A 25,843-nucleotide genomic window follows, 5' to 3' on the forward strand; every position below is an offset into this window, starting at 1 on the left:
GGAGAAGCTATTCTGACAACTTTCTCAGGGCTATACAACTTCTTAGCAATAGACCAAAAGTAAAAAAAAAAAAAATTTCAAAACTTCTGTGCCCTATTCTTTTCTAATGGTACCACTGGGCTTTTACCATTTCTCCCTTCTTCTTGGCAAAATCATTTACTTTGTGGGGCATTCCAGTGCTATTACCCATTATAGAGATATCTATATATTTGGGGAATTAAACTTTAACTGAAATTCCAACAGGAGAATTCTTGGTCAGCCAATAAGTGAAAGGGGTGCCAGGCAACTGGCTCCTGATTCCCCTGAAATCACAATTGTGTGGATACTCATTTTCTTTTGTCTGTTTGTTTTGGTTTGTGTTTTGAGCCTGGAGATCTCTTCCATCCGAGGCATTCGGATGCTGCTGGACTGCTGTGGACGTGTTGAATGTCTCTCTTACAGAACTGGATTCTGGAGGGCTCCACTTCTAAAATTGGAGTCCTGATTAATGAGGTTTTTAGGTTTGTGAAATTAATGAGACCAAAGGCAATTATTTATCCAAGCAATTTGTCAATTACAAGTTAGCATTTGCTTTTGTATTATTACTAGCTGGACAAAGTCATGATACCATTGGCAGACTAAATAATAATAAATCATTTCTACATTTTCTTATAGAATGAAAATTAATGGCCCTACCCTGATTCTAAAAGATGCTTCCTTATCTAAACATTCAAAGAGTGTTGAAATTAAAGGAGAAATACATTTTAACTCATTGGTAGAAGCATTTTCTATAGTCTGCCTGTCACTATCTCTCTCAGGGTTTCCCATGGGTCCTCAATTTCAAGACCTTCCACCAGTTAAGGTCCTCTCACCTCTCTTCTTCCCAACAGTGTCTTCGGGACCTTGCAGGTGAGGGTAGTGCCATGAGTCTAGTGTCCAGAGCTAGTTCCCCTCATGTGGTTTGCATGTGTTTGTAAAGACATCCTCAGAGTGTGTCAGCCAGTACCATCTGGGGTGCTTGGAGCAGTGTCTGAGAGCCAGTGACAACTCAATCTCAGGCCAGAGGACAGGGAAACATATTGAATGATTGCAATTCCCTTTTAGTCAGGGAAACTCTGGCAGTAGGATGTCCACATCTGCTAAATCCATTACATAGTCTCTGCTCTTCATGAACCATACAATAAGAATAGCTATCACTGGCTAAAATCACCCGTTCTTTTCTGGTCATTATATTCTTTCTGGCCTGATCCAGTCTGTGCCTAATAGCATGTTGGGGAGTGTCAGTCTCTCCCTGGGGTCCCTGACTAGTCTGCCGCCTGCTTATGTTGGAAAAGATGAACCAGGCTGCCTATATCACCTTGGGGGGTTCTTGTTGGAGAAAAGGACATGAATTCAGCACATCTGGCCCTACAGCACTTAATAGCTGTACCAGTGCTTCTCAACCTTCAGACACCATAAGGATTACCAGGAGAATTTATTAAAACATCATTCATGAGCCCCATCCCAGGAATTCAGATTTAGTAGATCTAGGGAGAGGCCTGGAAATTTGGGGACCTTACTATGGGTAGCATTTTTCTGTCTCATTGTTATTCAAATGTGGCATCGTTCCACCAGCATTGCCACCACCTGGGAACTTGTTAGAAATACAGGGACTAGGGCCCCCATCAAGACTCACTGATTCTGAATCCATATTTTAGCACAGGCATTCTTTGTAACTTATGGGTTCATATCATTCATTTGGTGCCTAACAGAGTAGGATATCATGGACTTGGAAGGATCCTCAGCAGTGCAAATGCTCTAGATACTTGTCTTCAAAATGGTAAATTACTAGTTCACATTTGTGTATGTGTGTTTTTATGGATATCTGTCTTTCCTCTCAATGGTAATGCCTCAAAAGGCAGTGGTCATGTGTTATAACTCTTGTACAAAATATTCTTCAAATAGTAAGCATATATCAAGTATTTGTTGGTTGTTTGGTTTATTGTGACAATGTTCCAAAGGATACCTCATAAAGTGAAGGGATTGTCCCTGTTTCATTTATAAAGAAAGCTATAGGACCAGTTGTGGCCCAAGCTTATTTTTAAATGTAAATTTGCAAAACAGAAAGCTGGAGAATGATTCCAGATTTGTACTACCTGAACTTTCACTGGCATAGACCTCTGTTCTGAGAGTTTGCTGCTTATTGTATTTATGGGCAAGGTGTCTACAGTAAATACAGAGTTGGCTGGGAAACCATTGTTGCTTTCAATTCTATCCAGTTCTATATTTGAAAAGTTTTGCTTCAAGAAATGATGTAAACTCTAAACCAGGAGAACTAAGAAAGCAAGCAAAACTCCATTTGAAAACAGTAAGTCATTGACCTACTATATAAGCATTTTGAGGGGCATTTTGGTAAAGGAAGGTGCTTCCTTAAGCCTTAACACTTGAATCAGAAATACATTCCAATTCCAGCTGGCTTGTTCTCACCCAAAGCTGTGAACTTGGCTCTTTCCCACCCGAGGACTGAAAACAGCAAAAACATATTGAACAACAAATGTTTATTGCTTGCCTACTAGGCTTATGGTGATCTGAACAACAGTAGTGTAGGTGTTCACCAGGAGTCTCAGGACCCACCACATCCACTGAGGCAGGATCTGCAGTGATTCCTCTGTTCAGTGAAGTGTAAGTGGGGCGAGCACAGAGGCCTCTAGAAGGGCAGCATGTGATACTAGAGCCAGGGCCTCAATGACAGCAAGAAGGAGGCAGTCATCTGGTCAGAAGTATGTAGTATTGACCCAAGTGGTTGGAGAAAGAAGGTTGTGCTCAGAATACCGCAGGAGAGGGGCGTCACAGAGAGAGAAGAAATAAAAACATTAAACAGAAGAAAATCATATCAGACGTTGAGTCCACTGTTGGAAGCTGGGATCTTTTCTCTAAGAGAAAAATAAGGCCCCTGATAGATTTTAAGCACAGGAGAATCATAGTCTGATTCAGACTCAGGATATGCTTTTTAGGAACAAAAATACTGTAGGCTTAGTTAATGTGGGATAGGACTGGGAGAGCAAAGACTGAGAAAAAGAAAGAACTTTAGAACAATTTTTTTGATTTGGGGAAGATTATAGTGCTATTTGCCAAGATTGGGAGGGAGGAGGCAATGGTGAGGAATAGTGTTTAAAGTAACTTAGTTACTTTTTAGCTAGATGTGGTGGTGCATGCCTGTAATCCCAGTAGCTCAGGAGGCTGATGCAGGAGAATCACAAGTTCAAAGCCAGCCTCAGCAACTTACTGAGGCCCTAAGCAACTCAGCAAAACCCTGTCTCTAAATAATACACAAAAAATGGCTGGGGGTGTGGCTCAGTGATAAAGCACCCCTGGGTTTAATCCCCAGGACCAAAACAACAACAACAACAACAACAACAAAGTTGCTTTTCAGATTCCCTGAGACATCCATGCAGAGAGGTTGACTGGCAGTTAGACACACAGATCTGAAGACAAAGGCAAATCCAAGACCAGAGATGTGAATTTGAAATCTCTGGTTTTGTAAATGCCAGGTTGTCCTCAAGTTCAAGTTGCAGGCAAAGGTCTACTGGGTTATAGTGACACTGAGTCATTTTCTATATTATATTCAGTATTATATAGGAATACTGAAGCTCTACATTTCTAGAGAGTCTTTTTTATTTTTTTATTTTTTATTTTTTTTTCTCTAGAGAGTCTTGAAGTCAAGAGTCCCAACACTCAGGAATTTCTCAGAAATAAACAGAAGTGAACCACAAGCATGCAATCTTCCTTGGATCCTGTTTATCATTAATTTATCCAGAACACTGCTAGGTGTGATTACCACTCTCCACACCAAAGCAAATGGAAGTTAATTTTGACCATCTTATTGTTTGCCTCTCTCACTCGCAAGTGTGCCCCATGTGGACTGAACCTCACTACAGCCATCCTGATTGAACCATGTCCTCTGCACATAGAAACAAGCCCTGCCCATAGTGAATGATCAAAAATGGTCCTTGAATAAAAGGCTAAGGGTGGGGGAAGGTTTTTTGTTACAAACAAAGCCTGATATTTGAGGAAGAGTTAGAAAAATTGTAAAGGCTCAATAAATCTAAGATCCTGAGACCATTTATGGAGGAATTTTCACAGTGCAGCTCATAACTCAACAAGCCCTGAGGTCACTGCTTATTTGTAGCACCATAAAGTTATTCACGCTCATGGTGATGACACCAAGTCACCAAGAAGGTTGAAATAGGTTCAGTCTCTAGAGTTACGATGGCAAGAAATAGGAAATACGCTGCTAATATCATTTTATAAAAAGTAGTTAAGAGGAATATTTTGAACCTGAAATCCTAGAGTAACTCAACAATCCATACATGGAAAACCTTATCACTCACTGATATGATTCATACAAAGGAGGCAAAATTACTTTATTCCTTATAAACAATAAGCTTTCGCAAACTCCAATTCAGTTTAGTGATGAGTATATTGTCCTAATTACCTGTTACATTTATCTGAACATTAACGAAATTCTTTTTTGGAAAAATTACAGACTCTTGTTATATGCTAACAAGGACATTTTCCTTCTGTACACAGTTACCACTGCAAACAGAAGAAAGCTGGGAGTATCTGCCAGACAGTAAACAAATGTAAACAACTCACGAAGATAGATAAGCAAACCATGTGTGCAATTACCATTTGGAAAGCCTGTTGGTAATGAGTTGACACTCAGACCCCTCAGGAGCACAAGCTGTGTTCTGGTGAATGCTCCCAGTGTGGAGCAAAACCATAGATGCTTTGCACATCATAGGTGCTCAATAAATGTTTTTTGAGGAGACAACAGATGTATTCCTTTCCTACTTGGTATGGAAGCCTTGGGACTCTGGTTGAGTTTTCAACAGCTCTTGTCCTGTGAGCTTTTTCTCATATAAAGAATCAGAGTGGATATTTCAGGACCTAAAACTTTACCTGGTGTTAGGGAAATTCAAGTGGCGAGTTTTGGAATATGGTCCAATAGTACCACGCTGAAGGTACTATTCTGACCCCACTTACAGTTGAGGAAGTAGAGACCAGGAGACCTCTGCCATGGTCAAGGTAAAAGATGATGGTGACAGGAAGAGCCAGGTAGCATCATGTCAGGTTAACATAAATGAAGGGCGGTAAGTCCTCTTGAAAGATAAAATTTGTTGACTAAATTCTTTTCCTTCATAGAATTAATAACACACACACACACACACACACATACAAACACACATATATTTATTGTTTGTCATCTCTTTTTTTATGTAAATTCCCTGAGGGTCTGAGGGCTAGGACCAGTCTACTGCATGAATCTCTGTTTGAGAGCTGAATGTCAGCTACATATGGGGTGAAAGAGGAATTGTTTATTTCTGTTAATCTGACTTCATGAAAGAATTTGAAAAATAATTTGGAAATAAAGATGTTTTTGATTCAGCAACACTAAAAGTTGTATTTGTGTATTATAGGACGATTGCATGGCATTGGACTGTATTTCCACAAATCCCTGCCAGATGGGTGTTAGGGACAAGCACCATCTAAAACCATGCATAATGTACAGTTTGAAATGACTAGTTCCCCAGCCAAAATGACTCACTTAAATAAAAAATAGAATCTAGAAAAGAAGTACATCCAAAGGAAAAAGATCTTTCAACTCCCAATAAAAGAGACCCACTGGACCATGAGCTATAATCATAATAAAAGTTAATGATAATCTCCAGGGTAATTTTACAGAGAATTTCTGTGCTAGCACCATGCTAACACATGTTAACGGACCATCTCATGGAATCCACACAATCCCCATGCTGAAAGTACTATTTTGACTCCACTTAGAGTTGAGGAAGGAGAGACCAGGAGACCTGTCACGAGGCTCCTGCAATGATTCGTGTGAGAGATATGGTGACAGGAACAGCGGGGTAGCAGAGTGGGTGGGGAGGATTAGAGAGCTTACCTGAGCTGCTGAGAGGTAGGCCACAAGTCAGGGGTCAAGGCAGAGGCCGCCATGACAATCCTGCCCAGGCTGGGTCTGTGGTTGGTGCACGGTGGATTGGTGGTTTGTTTATCAAATGGATCAGTTTTCCCCAAGCATATTCCTAGCCCACCAAAGCTAAATAAAGTGAAATATGGGACAGATAATTAGCAGGGCAAAGAAATCCCTTTCAATTCTTCTTATAACAGCTAGACCAACATGTTGACTTTTATACACCTCAGAATATGATTCTTTGAATATTAAAATACCACCAGAGGCACAGACATGTCTTTATGGCCACTCAGAGAACAGGAGTTGATAAGGGAGAGCCTCCCCACCCAGGAGGAGAAGAGAGTCTGAAACTCTAAACTTTTGTGAAATTGGCTAAAAGCCCAATGTCAGCATTTTCACCTCCTTTCCCATATGGCAGAAGGCATTTCACACCGCTCTCCATAATTTCAATAAATCTGGTAAATGATATGAGTACTTGCATGCCAAGAGACATATAATATGTGTATCAAAATAGATGTCTAGGTTGGTTTGTGACAAGAACCAGATTTCAGCAACCGAAGAGAACAAATCTGGCCTGGCTTCAGTTCAGCCCAGAGGGAAGTGCTATCCAGGATTACTTTCTGCTTGTTTTCTTTTTTCTTAATTTTTAAATAATGTTTCTCCCACATTTTCTTATTCTCCAAAACCTCTTAACCATCTCAATAATTTCTTCTTATTAACATCCCCTTCATCACCTGCGGCCTTTCTGGCTGTTGTTGCCAGCTGATGATGCAGAGCTTTTGGACTCAGGAATTCATTTATCCACTCCATAAATATTTAGTGAGCTCCAGCTATGTGCCAGGAGTTGTTTTAGACACTGGGGATACTATAATGAACAAAAGAAAGTCCCTGTGCACAAAGAAAGGAAGGCTGACAATAATCAAACGAACAAGATCCTATGCAACGTGTCAGGTGGTGATGAATAATATAAAGAAAACTAAAGCAGAGTGGATGGGTGGGGAGTAATTGGGGGTGTCAAAGACCTTGATGACAGGATGACAGTTCATCAGCTATTACAAGGGGATGAGGGAGCAAGCTGCAGGGGAGAGCATTCCAGTGAGAGCAGGGAAGGTGCAAAGACCCTGGGGTGCTGAATGCTTTTGTTCAAGGGCTAGCAGGGAAGCCAGTGAGGACAGAGCAGAGTGAAACAGCAGGTCTGGAGATGGGACCCAGAAGTATGGTACATGCTTTGCATATGTGGGGCCCTATGTTCAATCCTGACACCATTAAAAGGAAGAAGAAAAGGAGAAAGATGAAAGAGTAGGAGGAGATGAAGCCAGAGAGTTATCTGGGCTTCATGGTTCCTGCTAAGGACGTTGGGTTTTATTCTATAAGAGGGTATTGAACAGAGGAATGATGTGGTCTGATTTATATCTTCAAAGCTTATTCCAGCTCCTGTTAGATAATCAGCTGGAAGAATAAAGACAAGATGGAAGCAGGAAGGTTTCTGTGAAGTCCTCCTAAGGGTCGCACTGACTGGGGCTGTTTTGAATATAAAGACTACAGAGTTTGTGGATGAGATATTAAGTGCCAAAGAAGTTGAGGTTGTTTCACTTTTAGAAGGGAATTGGTGTTATAACTACTAACTTGGCCAAAAAAAAAAAAAAAAAAAGTGTTCTCTGCCACGAAGATTGCCACGCCCCAGCTGGTGACCCACTTAGGGTTGTATCTTATGCAAACACGTTTCCAGGCATCAGCGGGGTGATTGGAGCCCAGAGTGCTGCTGGTGCTGTCTCTCATGGGTTCTGGAGCTTTCCTAGATGACCTGATCCTTATAAGTTTCTGTCACATTATTATTAAACATGAAAATGTGTGGATATTTCCTGGAGCCTTTTAAAAGGGGCGACAGTTTCCAATGGCCCTATTGTAACACCATCTCTATAGAAAAGAGAAAGCAAATTTTCAAAGAAGCTTACGAAATTGCCAGTTTGAGTATTGATCAGGCAAGCTAAGCACCATGGGGAAATTGCCTCTTTCTCTAGGGAATGGCATTTTTGTAATCTATAGAAAAAAGACAGCGGCAAAGACCCCTTTGCCAGTGCTTGCCTGTTTTGAATGAGCCTACAGCTTCTAGGCTCCCTGTTGGTTTTAACTGAAGCAAGTAACCTGGAGCTCCTTAAAGTGGGTCCTGTGAAATAATCACTCAGACTAGACCAAACTCTGTTGTTCCAGCTGCCCTTGACTTTCCCTCTACGTGACTGCACACAGCCCTCATCTCTGGGCAATTACCATGTGTTCTAGATGCAGGTCTGGGCAGTGCCAGGACAGCTGAGCGAGGGAAGGGAAGTTCCACTGCCCAGCCTTCCTCATTACTGCTCATCTCTACTACTGCTGATCAGGTCCATTACCCTGGCAGTTTCCAACCACCTGACCTCCCAGAGACCACTGTGAATAGTACCTGAGGGTCAGGTTCTGGAGGTCCCAGGTACTGCATTTGTCCTTTTTCTTTCCTTTCCTTCCTTCCTCCCTCCCTCCTCTCCCCTCCCCTCCCCCCCTCCCCTCCCCTCTCTCTCTCTCCCTCCCCCTCCCTCCCTTCCTTCCTTCCTTCCTTCCTTCCTTCCTTCCTCCCATCCTTCCTCCCATTCCTCCCAACCTTCCTTCCTTCCTTCCTTCCTCCCATCCTTCCTCCCATTCCTCCCAACCTTCCTTCCTCCCTCCCTCCCTCTCTCTCTCTCTTTTTCTTTCTTTCTTTTCTTTCTTTCTTTCTTTCTTTCTTTCTTTCTTTCTTTCTTTCTTTCTTTCTTTCTTTCTTTCTTTCTTTCTCTCCCTTCCTTCCTTCTCCCTTTCATTTATTTTTTCTTCTTCCCTTCTTTCCTTTCTTTCTCTCAGATCTTAGTTGATTTTACTTTTAATTCTAGAATCCAGCAACACTTCATTCCATGAAATAAAAAAACGGCTCCAATGACCTCAGTAGGGGAGATTGGTTTTACAGACAGAAAAAGGCTGAAGAAAGCAGAAGCAAAAAGGCCAAAAGAAAATTGGTCATTTCAAAGGTTACTTTCCTTGTAAGGTAGAGACAGTGAGATAGAAAAATAGGAAAATAACTCACTAGTTAGCCTTAGATTATTTCAGGTTACTTTTATGTAAGGTTCAGGGGAGATTTCATTATCATGCCAAGTAAAATTGGCCTGTAGGGAAATTTGGCTCCTATCTCTGTAATCCTAATTTCTCAGAAGATGAGGTAAATAGCTTAGTTTCAGTTTGGCAACGAGGAAATTTAGCATGAGTGACTCCATTTTTCTTTTTAACCTGGTTTGTTGGGGTCCAGTTCTCTCACCTGGGTGAAAGTGTGAACAAAACTTAGGGCATTAGCATTAGTCTATCTTCATTCTTGGTTTCAGGTCTCAAAACATTATTCAGAGTTTACAGTGTCCTTATGAACATGCTTTTCTTTTAGTTTTTTGTTCTAGCCTGAGAGGACATTTGACATCAAACAGATGACTGTACGCAAACATTCAAGGCTTTTAGAGAGGATATGGTACACCAGGGAGGCTGCTGTTATGACTGTCAGGAGATAACGCCCAAGGTTTGGTGTATGAACTGAAGCCAGGTTCCCATGAACCAAACCACTTCAAATCCAGTAGATCAAAGAGTCAGGTGTGGAGTCTACCTGTTTCAACCAAGCAGCCTGTTGTCAGTTTTGCAAGTGAGTCTCTATAATACCTATATCTCTATTATCCAGTGCAACAAGAAGTGTCCCAGGTGCTGGACTTTTCTGCCTCCCCATGTTAAGAGTCTAGAACTTTATAGGTAGGGTTGCAGGGGCAAGCTCTCTCTAAGAGAGGTTATTATTTCAGCTGCAAATCTCTTTCTCTTGATTCATTTAGTGCTTTGTCTTAGAAAATGCAGATGTGGAGTCGGAAATGGTTGGAGCTTCAAAATGCTGCAGAGCAACCTCAGGAGCTGAACTAGTAGTGGTTCTCGGGACATCCTATACTGTGTGCTGCTGAAAACAGCTCAGGGGCAGCTTCTCTTACCATGTTCTGGAACCGTGTTTGACCACAGTGGTTTGAGGGAAAGATGGTGGTGGTGAGTAGTTGGAGGGAGCCAAAGAAGGTGGAGATAGCTCACGATGGACTTCTGACTCATGACTTCTTCTGAGACCTCCACAAGGCTACATGTATCTCAGGGACTATTTTACCCAAATAGGCATTAAGGATATTCAAGAGGTTCTTTATCCCTTTGTCCAGCATCTGAGTGGTACAGTGGTAGAAATTGGATATCCAATTTCCAGGTCCTACAATTAATGTTGCAACTCTGCCATCTGAATAACTTCTAAGTCTTTTAGTCTTCTGAGTCCATGACCTTAACATTCAAATAGAATATCTTGGCCTTTCTTCCATCTAACATACTTTGGGGATCCCAGACTCGCCCCACATGCCCTTTCTTCTTTGCATCAATATTCTCTTTGGAAGGGGGTTGGTATTCCATGCAGGTCTGAGATGGTTCAGACCATGACCTGGTTCTTCTCTGCTGTGGCCTAGCTTCCAGGCGTCATTCTTACCTCCTGGAGCTGCTGCCCGTGTTGGGCGCTACTTTTGCCAATGATGAACACTGCTTCTCTTCCTTTTTGTCCACCCCCACCCCAGACATCACTAAAGAAGGTGTTGCAAAAAGCTGATGCGCATAGAAGTTCTGAGGTGGGGTGAGGGTGAAGAAAATGACAATGAGAAGAAACTTTAAGAAACAGAAAAGAATTAGACATATAACAAGAGACCTCCTGTGAACCCTCTTATTTTTAAGTTTAACCTCTTGGTCCTAAAGCCCTTCTCCTCCGAGTACCTTTTTCCTTTCCTGTCTGCCTTGTCACCTGTCCTGGTCCTCTCTGCTCACTCACTCAGCTGCCTCCTGGAAATGCCAGAGTTCTGTTCGATTAGTAAGAAAAACAATGGTGCTCTCCTGCTCAACTTGGCTCTAGGCCGCAGCTACAGAGTTTGTTGCCCATAACCACAAAAGCTCATTAAGTCATGGTGGATGTGGAATAAAAGTGCTTGTCTTGCCAAGCTCCCAGTGAGAGCTCTTAACCACTACCCCATATGACTTTCTTCCCTTCCCCTCTACTCTCTGGGCTCAGCAGGGAAGTGGCAAGACAACAAAGGAAGACTGGGGGAGGAAATTGCCTCCTCCCCATCTCCCTCCACAAGGCAGAAGTCACCAGTGAGAACTAAACATATCATCTAAGGAAACACATCTGTGCTCAGACACACTCGTTAGGTCTCTGTCCGAATCTTTATTTGCTATGACTCTAGTCACGGTCACACTAAGAGTTCAGACCCGGTCTTGCTCTGGTCTCTGTTATAAAAACTACTTTGAGAGCCAGACAACTCCAGATGGATGCTGAAAGTTGTAGAGTTGGCGACAACCATAGCTGCTAACAGTCATTCTGCGGCTTGGTCCCACGATCTTTCTCTGTTCAGGTCCCCAGTGCTCACTCTGAGAGGTTTATAAATGTTTACCGTATTCAGACTAAGCAAATGTTTACAATGAACCTTTACACACCATCTAGAAAGGCTCCCTAATCCAGAAATATTTCCTAGCAAAAGCAAGCCCACAGAGTTCAAGGTGTGTCTGGCCTGCTGCCTATACCCTGAATGACTCTTCTCAAAGGCCAGGAGGCCCCGGCAGCAGCAAGTGTCCATGCTTGTGGTCTTTGGGAAGTTTTCACAGTGAGGACCCTTGTTCAGATAAAGTACAATAATCTTTCTTGATTCCCATAAATCAGAAAACTGCTTATGTCAACGAGGGTGAGGATGCTCTAGGGGCTCCTGCCTGGAGCTTAAGAAATAGAAAAAAAGGCACGTTGTGTGCAAGGAGAGAAGCAGGAGAGGAAGGAATGTTATGAATTGTGTTCTGAAAAATTCAGCTAAACAGCTCTAATAGGGCCAATATTTAGGCTACAATATTTGGCTGGATCTATTATGCAATTCATCTTCCCTCAAGTAGACACAAAGGATCTGACCCAGAGCCAGATTATGTTTTATGGAGTTAAATTAGTCACTATTTATAAGCTGAAGAAGTTTAAGAAAGTCTATTCAAGGAAGGTGCCATGACTTTTTCCACCAGCATGTTTGCCTTTCGGTCCTTCTGAGTTGCATTTGTTTGGTTGTGGTTTCTGAGTAAAACAGTGGGCACTATTTATAAGCTTGGTCAAAACAATTTCAACTGTCTGGGTATGTGGATCATTCATCCTTAAAATGGGGGTGAGAGATTGGGAAACTTTAGTGGACAGGGTTTGTATGTTGGCGATCTGAGTCAGATGTGCAAGTGCAGCCAAATGTCACCTGGTTGCAGGTTTTAATTAGTGACAGAATAACAAAGAAGACTTCATTTACCAACAGGATTTTGCCCTCTTTCCCATATTTCTTTCCCCAATGATACCAGATCTAAAGAAAGAGATGCCAAAGAAATTATCAAATGTGCTATGATGGACAAATGCCAGAGTGACACAAAAACACATTCCTTGGCCTCCTGCCTCAGCTTCTCCAAAATTACCCATCCTTTTCTACTCCTTCATCTTCAGCAAACAATTTGCAGAGACCCCAGGGAAGGATATTATAAAATCATAGAAGGTTTGACTGAAAAGTCTTACAGATCATTAGCTCAGCAACCTCCTTTTACCGAATGGAAGGCAAGAGAGGTAGGCAGCTTGCTGAGACCATGGGAAGAGCATCAGTAGGCTAGGACTCCCAGTCAGCTCCCCATTTCCCTCTCGTTTCTCCTAGAGGACATGGCCTAAGGTGAGGCATTTGGCTAAAATGGTGGGGGCTGGATGTGGCAGGCGGAACCTCTCTACCTGACAAAACCTCCGGCTCTTCCTACTCCACTCCTGGGAGAGGAGAGAGCCCAACTCAGACACAATCTCCTCCTCCCCAGTTTGCTCACCTTCAGTTTACAACCAGTTTTCAGAACTTCTTTTCTAGTCTTGGGCTGCCCTGAGAATAAGAGTTTCTGAGTTATTCTCCCTCCCTTCCTGACACATGACTGGGTAGTATCTGTCTACTCTTAGTGCTCAGTATCACTAAATCACTTCTGCTTCTATTAAAATGCCTAATTTGTGTGCAGATGTTATCCTGCCATCTAGCAGGATTCAACCAAATATTTATAAACTACAAGACTCAGGGGAAAGTACATAGCAACTATTTTGACCATAGTGGGGAGAAAAAACCAAAAAAGGTGCCCCCATCAGCCTCCTACTTCCAGACTAGACTGTTTGGCTATCAATATTGTGTTCCCTAAGTTCCAGCTCTGATTCAGGATCCTTTTTCTTGGAATCTCACATTGTTCTGTCTCCACTAGACAGGAACTCAAGAATCTGTCCCTTTGTCCTCTTGGCATTATGGGACAAAATCACAAAATACAAAAGGAAGAGCCTATGTTGTTTATGCATTTCAAAATACTGATGGCTAAGAACAATCCTGTGAGCACGAATTCAAATCAACATTTTAGTACTCAATCTACCACTAATTATCTGTGTGACCTGCAAATTCCAATACTTTTAAAATTATAATCTCATCTGTGAGATGGGGAAGATAATGGCATGTATTGGTCCTATCCTGTGTCTCTAGACAATGGAGAAATGCGGAGGAACAGAGTGAGATCCCACCCCTGTGAGCTTACCAAGGAATCCAGGTGCGTAGTCTGTCACCCCATCAGAAAAGCTGCCCACTCTCTCACTTAACCAAGACCTAGTATCTAAGAAACTTAGAATACATCTTTATGATTTGAAATCTACTTGCAAGGTTAAAAAATCTATTTTTTATTTGAAGTCAGGAGCAAATTCGAAATTATTTGGAAAAACATACACTATTTTTCAATAACAAACTAAATGAAGTAGGGTGAATACAGTAAACTTTAAAGCTCTCTAATACTAATTTGGAGCTGAACTATTTCTTGTGTTAAACCATTCTACTTAAAAGAAGAATATTGATTTGTAGGTAAGATTAAACTATTCCTAACAGCTTTCTCTCAGACTCAGGCAAAAGAAAAATGAGCTAATAAAGTTCTTGAAGCTCTGAATGTAGTGCTGGGGTTTCTATGCTACAAGCATTTTCCTTCTGTTTGCTGAGCACCAACACTTTGCCAACTGTTAGGGGAAACAAATTTTTAAAAGGTCATACATGGCTTTACTGTGACTGAGCAAGAGTCTTGATGGGAAGATGAATGTACACAGAAATGGTGCCATTCAACATGGCAGTTGTATTAGGGTTCTCCAGAGAAGTAGGAGATTAGATTAGATCATAGGAGAATAGATAGATAGATAGATAGATAGATAGATAGATAGATAGATAGATAGATAGATAGATAGATGATAGATAGATATGAATATGGATATAGACATAGATGCAGGAGGGAATTTACTATAGGCGCTGGCTCATGTGCTTATAGAGGCTGAGAGGTCCCATGATATGCTGTCTACCAGTTGCAGACCAGAAAAGCTGCTAGTTTAGGACCCAGAGTCCCAAGGCCCAAGATCCTAGAACCTCTGCCAGAGAACAGGAATGATGGATGATCCAGTCCAAAAAGAGAAAGAGAATATTCCCTTCCTCTGCCTCTTTGTTCTGTTTAAACCCTCATTGGCGAAGGTAGAGCTTCTTTACTCAGCCTACTTAGTCAAATGTTAATTTCTCCCAGAGAAACACCCTCATAGCACACCTAGAAGTGTTTTTTCACCAGTAATCAGCATTCCTTAGCCCAGTCAGACACATAAAATTAACCATCACAGCAGAACCAGAACTCCAAGAAAGCACAAAGTGCTCTCCATGCCAAAAAGGGGCTTCAGCAATGGTGGTGGCCAGAGAAGTCAACCATAGTTCAGGAGAGAAGCTGAGCCTCCACCAGAGTGAGTTATGGTTGTGCGTGTCAAGAGAAGGGGCAGCAGCGGAGAGAAAGCCCCAGAAGCAGAAGATGGCCAGCAATATGAGGCCAGTGTAACCTGGTATCCTGTTGCCTCTGACCTCTTCCCCAATACTCCCTTCCTTGTCTACCACAGTACAGTCACATGGACCTTTATCCTGCTTCTCAACCACACCACCCTCTTGCCAAAGGGCCTTTGTACTTGCTGCTACCTCTGCCTGGATTATCACCCCAAGTGTCCTCGGGGCAGTCTCTGCCTTTCCTTCAGGTCCTCAGCTGAATGCAACCTTTTCAATAAGGCCTTTCTTGTCCTTTCTTACTTCTGCCTGGCTCTTCCTGTCCCCCTCCCCAGCTCTAGTTTTTTCCAAAGAATTTATCACTATTTGACATTCTTTTTTTTTTTTTTTTAATCACTGTCTCCCTCTCCTAGAATGATCTCTGTGAGAGATTTGTAGTGTTGCTTACTGCTGAGTCCTTTGCTCATAGAGCTTTGTGTGGCACATAGTCGTCCTTTGATAAGTATCTGTGGAATGGATGAACGCTGCTTTTTGTGGAACTGGAAATATCAGCCTTCTTCCCCAATGTTTTCAACTCAGCATACTGATGGATTTTTTCCATGGCAACCAAGCCCTGATTATCATAAAAGCCAACTGGAAAATATCTGCTTTACCAACATTTGCTCTCTTTCTAAGCCTGCTAGATGGTATCTATTCTATAAATCATATATTTATTTACAGAATTTCTTCAGAATAATTACTAACAATATCACCAGCCATGGAAAAATTCTTATTCTTCATGATTCAAAATAAAAAAGTGTTTTCCATTATAAAAAGTTCATATTCTTAGGCAATTTTGTCAAAAATTTATTTTTTTGCACCAAATTAGAAATGACCACCCCTTGGAGAAAATCTGATCTTTGACTATCCTGACAGAGGACCCTTGCTGTCACAGTTCCATGCAGAAAAAGTCCTGCATATTTATGGTGGATGCTTTTCCTTAAGGCAGTGAATTTTCTCAGGATTCCCTAATAAGCACAGATAGGGCTCTCTGTGGTTCCCCTTATCAGAAACAGTGTGTGCTCCGAAGGGTCATAGAGTGTATAAAGAGAAACAAGGTCGAGCTAGGGAGAGGAGGGCTCACTCTGGTTGCACACACCACCAGGACCAGAATGTGGGGGTGGGAAGACACCCAAATCAATCTCTCCTCCTGGAAACATGGGGATTCCCCATCTCTGGCTTAAGCAAAATCCAGGAAACTAAAAGAAAGAAACAAAGGCTGCATTATATTAAAGACATAGGACTTGCTTTTTTGATAATTCTAGAATAAAAAGTACCTGAAGTTTCCTTTTCTCCCTGATTCCTGTCCCTGCCCTTTCTTTGACCATTCAAAATGAGGGGAGACTCAAGGATTAAGGAGGACTATATCCTATATCCCTAGAATTAATTATCTCCTAGCTGTATTAGAAATCACTATTCAGGGGAGTATTTTCAAAGCGTTTCCAAAGGTTGCATAAAGCTTTCTAAGGAATTTATGAAAACCAGTTAGTGACCCAAGGTTTTAGACACAAAACTTTCATTCCCAGGAGGTAAAAGAGCTCAGCTGGGCTCACAGAACTTTCCAATCTCATCTGCTCGGCAACAGCAAAGTCATGGAAATCTTGAAGGGGCTGTGTCAGCCAAGGAGAGCTCTTGGCCTCTGTTTCTCTTTCTGGATCCTGCCAAGAATGACATCACCTCACTGGATTATTAGCAGGCCCTATCAGCAAACACTACCCTATCAGTCACATCAAAGCTGCCCCACATATGTTCTTGCTGGTCCGGGAGCCAGTTTCCATCAGCTTCATGTCCTGCTTTGAACAATCCTGAGATGGTCTCATGAACTGAACAAGTCACTGTGGCATTATTTTTTAGCATGGAGAAACATGCAGCAGGACACAGTAATAATAGAACATGTCAGTTATAGAGACTTGGATATACCAAGAGTCAAGCTGTTCCTCCTGGGATAAAAATAACGAGATTTAAGGTAAGCACCTAGATTGGTATAGCCCACCATCAAGGTGAAAACCACTGAGCTTATAAAGAAGTCAGATATTCTTCCCCTTCTTTTGGTCAACTACACCAACCTACAGTCAGAATCCCCCAAGGTCACTGTGTGACTTTTTTTTGGGAAGAAGACAGCAGTCCTTCTCTGAGGGAAGAAGCTCTCTATCTTGTCCTGACACCCACCAAATTTATTTAAGCTGATTAGTGTTCATGCCAAGATGGACATTTAAGAAAATAATAAAGAAGGACCTCAGAGATCATTCATTCCAACTGTCCCATTTTGTAATATAGTTCATTTTAACTGCAAAAGGGGAAGCCTAAGGCCTAGAGAACCTAACTATTAAAGCCCCTGACCTAGCTTTAGGGGGTACTAGCGAGGTAAATGTTTCCACTGGTAAAGGAAAAGAGGAAAGAAGAAATTTGTTGTTTGTTTTTTGTTTTTGTTCTGTGCTGGGGATTGAACCCAGAGCCTTGTGCTTGGGAGGCAAGCACTCTACCAACTGAGCTATATCCCCAGCCCAGTTATTTGTTTTAATAATATAATCAGTCAGATTAAAAAGTGCTGCTGAGACCAGTGCTTCTGCCTCTAAGAGACACAACAGGTTGCCTCATGAATCCCATGAGGACCTGTTCTGTCTCTCTGAGTGCAGTATCTCTCAGTAATCGGCTTCATGTGAAGTAATACGTTCAGCTTGCATGAAGGGTCACAGGTCTGTCTAAAGTTCTTATAGCCAAGTCAGGTCTGTGTAAAGTTCTTATAGCCAAGGTCACATCAACCATGTGATATGCTTTTTCCCTCCCTCTTGTCCCCTCAGAGTACCAGCCCTCCTCTCCAGTCAGTCTAATCTTAGAGAGTTTTCAAAGGAGAAAAGAATCCTCAATTCTTTTCATTGGTCTGTCTGTCAATCACCAGTTATTGATGATCTTCGACAGGTGAGGCTCTGGAACCTCTGCATGTCTGAGCAAGGACAGAAAGCAGCAACATTTAAAATGTCAAAACCACATGAATTTTCTGAACATTAAGCAAAATGCATCTCACAGCATTGCTAACCATACCTAGTAAGATGTGCAATTTTTTTCATGCTATGATTTTTGAAAAACTAATGAACTAGATCAATTTAGATCACATTTAAACCCATATATATTCTGAAACATTTTGACTAAATAGAATATTGTCTTGTCCAGAACCTCCACAATTTAGACATGAAGACACCATTAAACATGCAATGATTTATTTAGGAAGCCATGTTGCAGGTCTACCCCAGAGTTCTGGAGAGACGAAAGGAAATAAGGTCGGGAAGGCTGTCAGTGAGCTCCCAAGTCAAAAAATGAGCCCTCACAGAGTCCCACATCTTCCAGGAACAGGCTGCCTTGCTATCCTTCATGATTTGGGTATTGGCTGGGGGCAGCCAGCAGAAGGAGCGGCCTCAGTGAAAACATGGTGATGGGTTTCCAAGCCCAGCCATTGGGCCCTTGTTCAGTTAAATGCCCCATAGCTGAAAGTCTGTGAGGCATGATCTTGTGACTGCCACAAACATGAAATATACTCTATATTGAACCCCATAAAGTAGAACCTGTATAGAACAGCAGTTGACGTGGAATCAGACTACACCTTTTTGAGTCCTAGCTCTGCCCTTACAGAATGAGGCTTTACTCTCAGCAGTGTGACCTTGATCAATTACTTAACCTTGCCACAGACTCAACTTCCTCAGTTCTAATATTTGGATAACAATGGAACTGACTTCATAACATTATTGAGGATTAAATAAATTATCATAAGGCCCTAAAGGGAATGCCAATCTTAGACTATAAATCCTCAATAAAAATTAATTTTAATTATTAGATTCCTTACTAGTCATGGTCTGCTATGGGTTGAATTGGGTCCCTTCAAAAAGATATGTTGGAAGCCAGGCGCAGTGGAGCACGGCTTTAATCCTAGCAGTGCAGGAGGCTGAAACAGGAGGATCATGAGTTCAAAGCCAGGCTCAGCAATTTAGCAAGGCCCTAAGCAATTCAGTGAGACCTTATGGCTAAATAAAATACAAAAAAAGGGCTGGGGATGTTGTTCAGTGGTTAAGTGCCCCTGAATTCAACCCTGGTACCAAAAAATATATACATACGTGGTAATCTCAGTACCTGAATGTGACTGTGTTTGCAGACAGGGCCTTGCCAAGGTAATCAAGTTAAAACGAGGTTATGAGGGTGAACCCTGACCCAATGTTAGTAATAACCTTTATAAAAAGGGGATACTTGAATACCAAGAGATACATTTAGAGGGAGTTGATGTGAAGAGACACAAGAAGATGGCCATCTACAAGCCAAGAAGGGAGACCTGGAATAGATCCTTCCCTCACAGCCCTCGGAAGAAACAACACTACCAACCATTAACCTGAACTTCAGGAACTGTGATACAATAGGTATCTATAGTTTAAGCCAATCAGCCTGTGGGTTGCAGTAGAAGCCCCAGCAAATTAATATATGGTCCATTCTTAAACTCCAAAACTCTGGACCTTTCCAAGAAAGTTTTGATTGATGACACTCACTGGAAATGGGTACACTGGAGCCAGCCCAGCAGCACTGCAGCTTCTCCCAACATTTCCACTGATGAGCATATCCAGTGTCAGAGCCCATCAGGCAGGACCTCCTTTTCCATGGCAGCGCATGCCCTCCTCGTGTGGGTCCTCAACCAGAGTCAGCGCCTTGCTGTTGTTTTAGACCATGTACAATTTAACCGAAAGTGGCAGACTTGGAACTGCCATTTGCCCATAATTGCTGTGACTTGTGACCAGCATAGCTGGAGGATGAAACCACTATGCTTTATCCAAGGCAGATTCTCCGTGCAATAAGCAGATTACAGAATTCAAGAGGAAGTTTGCTGAGATTTTATGTAAGCTCATCCTGAAAAAAATGTGGCCAAATAAATTGGGTTCACTCAAGAGATTTGGAGGGACTTCTGAAGCCTAATTTCTCCATCCAAAGTGCAATATGATCTTCTTTCAAGGGAACAATTGCCTCAGCAAGGAGAAGAGGGGGAAGGGAAATATTGGGGGATAATAAGAAGAAAAAGCAAAAAAGCGACATTTCTCTGATGTTATCTGTGGTTGCCCAAGAGTTGATGCAAGTTTAATGAGCTTTGATCTGAGTTTCAACCAATTTGATTCTTTCCACTATCTAAATGGAATTGGTTTCTCACTGTGCACCTTATACTAGTTAAAATAAGTTCTCCTTGCTACCCTAATCAGCTACACTATGCAGACACCTTAACTAACGTCAGGGCAAGAACTGCCTCCAGGGGCCATGGTCCACCCCTCCCTTAGGCTGAGCCTATTGGATCCAAACTCCTGTGAGTGAAGGGTCAAGTACGCCTGAGGTGGGAGGAGCTGATGTCCTCCTTCACACCACAGCTCCTGCCTAGCCACTTGAATTGACAAGCCCCTGCCTCCCCCCACAGGGACCCTGGGGTCAGGGACAGTGCCAAATGAGCTTCTTTTTTTTTTTTTTTTTTTCATCTTAAGAAGATAAATTTTCAAAGGATTTTCAGGTAAAAGTGAATGCATGAGGCTGGAGGGCATCCTGCAAAAGTTGGCTATTTCCAGGATAAAAGGAAATGCCTACAGGGGCAGCATCACACATTCATTCAGTTTGGTCAAGGGCTGGTGAAGCCTGTGGGAACATAACTCTTTCTTCCCTCCCACTTTTCTGTCTCTTTTGGCAGGGATTCACACTGGTAAATTTATTACTTTATTTTATCATCTAAAGCCAGAGACTAGATGCATAAGAAGACCCAACCCTGCATCCTACTGGATTTAGAGTAAATCATTGGTTCTCAACACTGTGCTCATGAGAATCACCTGCAGAGCATTAAAAAACAAACAAACAAACAAACAAAAAAAACACCTTTCCCAGTTGTACCTCCGGATATTCTCATCTAAAAGGGCTAGGCTGGGGTTCAGAGATGGCAGCTTTAAAAGTTCCCTGGGCAGTTCTAATATATGGCCTGGGTTGAAAATCAACAAGGTAGATCCTCTCCTCAGGCAATGAAGTAGCAACAACCTAGACTGCTTCTCCCTGGTCCCCTGACTGCAGCCCCAGTCCATTGTCCTCACTGCTGGATGGACCCAGCCCAGATGAAGAGACTGGGGTCCTTTATCTGCCAGCGGAGCATCCCTGAGTCTAAGTCATGCGTGGGACCACTGGACCCATGCAGTCTGCAGAGACTGCCTCCACAGGCAGGGACATGGGTGGAAAGGGGAGTTCAGAACTTGTGAAGCAAGAAAAGAGAGGTCCAGGGGTCTCTGTCCAAGGGGAGTAAGATGGAAGTGGATGCTCAGCAGCTTGAATCTGCAGCCTGGAACTGTGCTGAAGCAGGCTTCTCTGGAAGCCTCAGATAGGAGCTATTGCCACAGCCGGCAGCCCCATGGACCTCCCACTAGGGCCCAGCTCCACCATGCTCGGCTATGGGAGGTCATGGGTCACAAACCACAAGGGTACAGTAAGGATAATCTTTCTTTTCTTGAGTCTCAATAGAAGAACATTATTCCACCCTTCACGCTGACGATTTCACATATGGTCCGTTATGACGTCAGTTGCAAGTGGTTTTATTTTTCTCTCGTGCAAGTTGAGGGGTGGAGAGCCTTTGCTCTTTCCCATTCCCCTTTTGGATGCTGCTACTCCCAGCAGGGCTTGTGCTTTGGGGCTGGCTCCATTTGAAGGGTGGTCACACCAGCTAGAGATCGAGGAAGAAGATGATCTGTGTGGGCTGGTTCAGCCATCAGTGGAGGGTCTGCGTCTTGCCTCTGAGGCGCCCTCCTTCTGATGTGGGATCTGTGTGGGCACAGCAGCTACTGATGCTCAGATGTGAATGGAGCCCTCAGCGGAAGTCTGCGGGTTGCAGCCTTTACTTCGGAATTGTAGTTAAGCCCCACTATTGGGAAATAAAACCAGATTGACTGTTAAGTGCTCAAAGAAGGATTCCTGAGGACGTGCCTAATCCCACTGCCTTTGTCAGCCAGGAATTTAATGCCATTCCAGTCCTGTGAATGAGGAGAGAGGGTGGCCACAGAATGGGAGGGTGGCCTCCATTTCCCTAGGCTAAGCTGGAGGGAGGAACTGCATTTCCTCACCTGATCACATTTTGTATCTGGGGGAGGTTTCTTCTACCTTATCTGGATTGAAAACTTTTTAAATGAAGAAATGCTTCTCCACCGGCATGTTCAGACAGTCTTCCTCAGATGGTCCCTGCAGAAAATTGTGTGTCCCAGTCGCCCTGTCAGAGGGAAGGATAGAAGCTGACCTTTACCCCAGGCCTCCATTAGAGCCCCCAGATTTTCCTGGACGCATCTGTGGTCCCTGTCCTATCTGCACTGGGGCCAAAGGTTAGAATAAGCACATGCCAAAGGATACCCAGGGGTCAACACTACCTCTGTGTCCACAGGTTCCCCACATAGTGACCACAACTTTAAATTTAAGGAAGACTTTTCTTGAGGCATTTCTTGAGGCATTTCTGAGAGCTGGTGTAAAGAGACACTCTGAGAATGCAGGTACAGGTTTAAAACTTCTAGTAGCTAAATTTCTGAAGGAGTCAAATTGGATTTATATATATATTTTAGTACTAGGAATTGAACCCAGGGGTGCTTAACCTCTGAGCCACATCCCCAGCTCTTTCATTTATTTATTTATTTTTATTTTTCGCTAAGTTACTTAGGACCTCAATTAATAGCTGAGGATGGCTTTTTGAACTTGCCATTCTCCTGCCTCAGCCTCCTGAATCACTCAGTGTCCACAATTTCAGAGGGGAGAGAAAGACAGTGTAAATCACACGTCTAGAGAGGGCGTGGTCCAAGAGAGCATCCCAGAGGCAGAAACCACTGTCTTCCTCTACATCTACTTCTCTGCAGTCAGAGATTCATGCCATTCTGACTGTAGCCATGTTGTCCTGACATGCAGTGGCGCATGGCCTGGAAATGTCCCCAGTCCCTTAGTGTAGTTCATCTCTTCTCCTCCTTCAGATCCAGGTCAAGCCTCAAGTCTTCAAGAAACCTGACCCGACCTCTCGGACTAGACTCAATTCCCTTATTTATGTCCTCATAGCACAAGACACTCTTTTTCATAGCACTAACCTCAGTTGTGGATTTGCTATTCATGTCTCTCAGCAGACTGGGAACCCAGGAAGCCAGGAACTGTCTGTTTCTGCTTAAGATCTTGTCCCCATCACTGCTTACGGTGTCTGGCACATAGCAGGTACTCATTATTTAACTGAAGATTTTTGTACAAGCCCACACTTATGAATTTGTTGTCCTCTTAAAACTACTCTAGTTTTGGTAGTTATGCTATGCATCAATACTGCTTTCTCCCACCTATATGTGCACACATAGACTCGTAAGCATGATTTCTCCCCTGTGAATGAGTATGGGTCATACATAGAACCCTAGCCAATGAAAAAGCAGCCAGCCCTCACCCGCCTGGCCCTCCATTACTCTTTTAAACCCCAGGGTCAGTTCAGAACCCTCTTGTACCCGAACATAGTAGAAAAGGGAATGGCCTCTGGAAAAGTGAAAAGAGATATGAAGCCACAGAACTGTGCTTTGAGAACAGAAAGTATTAGAATAAATCCTTAAGGATCTAATCTCATCCTTGGAAACACTCTTCCAAAACCATGTAGGCCTCTGACAAGTGTTGGCTCCACTCCCACCTACTAAAGCCATCTGCTGGCCATTTGAAGGACAACTCCATTCTGTGCATTCTGCGTCATCAAGTTTAAAGCAAAGGCATGCACTTGGAGGTAGTCCACAGACTATTTCCAAACAGTGGAACCTTATGGGATTGGTTCCAGCCAGATCCTTCAGGGAGAGAGGAGGGTGTAGAAATGCCATTAATAGCTCAATGCAATTATCATGGGTGGCCAGGGACGGCGGTGGCTGGGCTGAGTGGGACTGTTGGGACTCAAACAGCTGGTTGTTAAGAACAGGGACTCTAGTAATAAGACCAGCATATGGACCAGGCTCCAAAATTTACAATGTAAGCTCAGCAAATCACTAACATTACTATCTTCATTTTTCTTGTGTAAAATAGCAACAATGATAGTATTTATCTCACAGAGATTTTGTAAGAATTAGCAAAGTCATCCATGTAAAGCACTTTGCCTGGCACATAGAAAGCGTTCAATACACATTAGATATTAATATTATTGAGAATAAAAACTGAGGTCAGAAAAGAAAATTTGTGTATTTCTAATACCAAGTTTGGCCCCTTTCCAAGTGCCAACCTAGATGAAAAACTGCAGTTAGAATCTCCTTTCATTAAAACATCTTTCCAAAACTGCACTCACCACTCCAGTGCCACTGTCCTCCTCAGATTAAATCCTCCCTTGCTCATTACCTTCCGTGGTGAACAAGGTCCAGTTGCATATTGTCTTGTTTCGAAGCTGATTTTTGCTTTGAAACTATGCATTTAAAAGAATTCTCCGTAAGGAGATTTTGGGGTAGATTGGATATCATGAGTCAGGAGAAATTTGAGTTCACAAGATGACTGTCTTTTGTGCTATTAGAAACTCCATTAATTTATGAGGAAGTGTCTTTAAAGGTATATTCAGGTCTCCAGGGACCAAAGCATAGTTCTTCTAAATGATATGTCTTTTAGGACATTCCTTAAATGATTCGCTTTGTTCAAGACTCTTTTAAGAAACCACATGTAATTACACTCAACTATTCAGAAGGTTAAGCCTCAAACTAGCAAATGCCAAGAAATTCAAAGTTCTGATTGCCACCCCATCTCTAAAGCAGCAACCAGCCTTTGTTCCTCCCCTAAAGTATGATGCTGTCAGAAAAGAATGTGAGCTAGTGTTCCCTGGCTTCTTTCTGCAGTATTCCTTTGCATTATTTGGGCAGGTCTTTCGATAACCAATTCTGATATTATTTATAAACAGTCCTGTCCAGGGAGATGGGCACTTACATATTTTAAGAGAGGCACCACATGCTAATGACAGGGCATTTTATGGTTTGCAAAGTCTATAGATGAGCCAGGTCTGCAGAGAGATCCTGAAACCTCAGTGTCAAGGGTTCAGTAACTCATTATTATTTTCATTAACTCACTTCTTATGTGCATATTCATACTCCTAGATGTAGATATATTACTCTTATCAATCATGAACTAAGACACTGTTGAATTCAATATTCTTCTAATTCTTTCAGCCTGTTAGGGCCCACCCCCAAACTTTCTGCAATTGTTTTAATTGCCACCACTGTATAAGGCAGAAATTGAAAGAAATAAAATCACACCTTAAGAAAATCACACTGGGTAGGAAGGACAGTAGAGTGAAATAGACATTATCACCTCATGTACATATATGACTGTATGACCGATGTGATCCTACAACATGTACAATCAGAAAAATGAGAGATTACACTCCATTTATGTATGATTTATCAAAATGTATAAATGCATTCTACTGTCATTTACAACTAATTAGAACAAATTAAAATTTTTTAAAAAAATCAGACTTCACTCAATTGTGTCTTGCAATTAAAGACAAAATGCATAGCTATTCCCCATGGTGATGTTCAGAGAACTAAAATATGAATGCCTGTAATGAGAATGGAAAAACAAAGCTAGAAAGAAAATAGCTTCATCCATTTATTTGACAATAAATTAGCCATGCCTACTCTGACCCAAGTGTTTTTCTAGGCACTGAGGATACAGGCAAAAATACCAGCTCTCATGGAACACCCATTGTAGTGTTGAATAACAGACAATATATGCATTGTGTGTATGGTATTCTGGTGTAAAATGGATGGTATGACAGAGGGAGAGGGAAAGTGATGTTGATATAAATAAGGTGGGGAAAGGACAGAGACTTCTGAGAGCAGGTGGCCAAGAGAGTCCCACTAAGATCTGAGCAAAGACCTGAAAGAAGTGAATGAGTGATGCATGTGGATGGCCAAGGAAAAAAGCATTCTGAGCA

This window comes from Sciurus vulgaris, assembly GCF_902686455.1.
Source record: "Sciurus vulgaris genome assembly, chromosome: 6".
NCBI classification, from domain to species: Eukaryota; Metazoa; Chordata; class Mammalia; order Rodentia; family Sciuridae; genus Sciurus; species Sciurus vulgaris.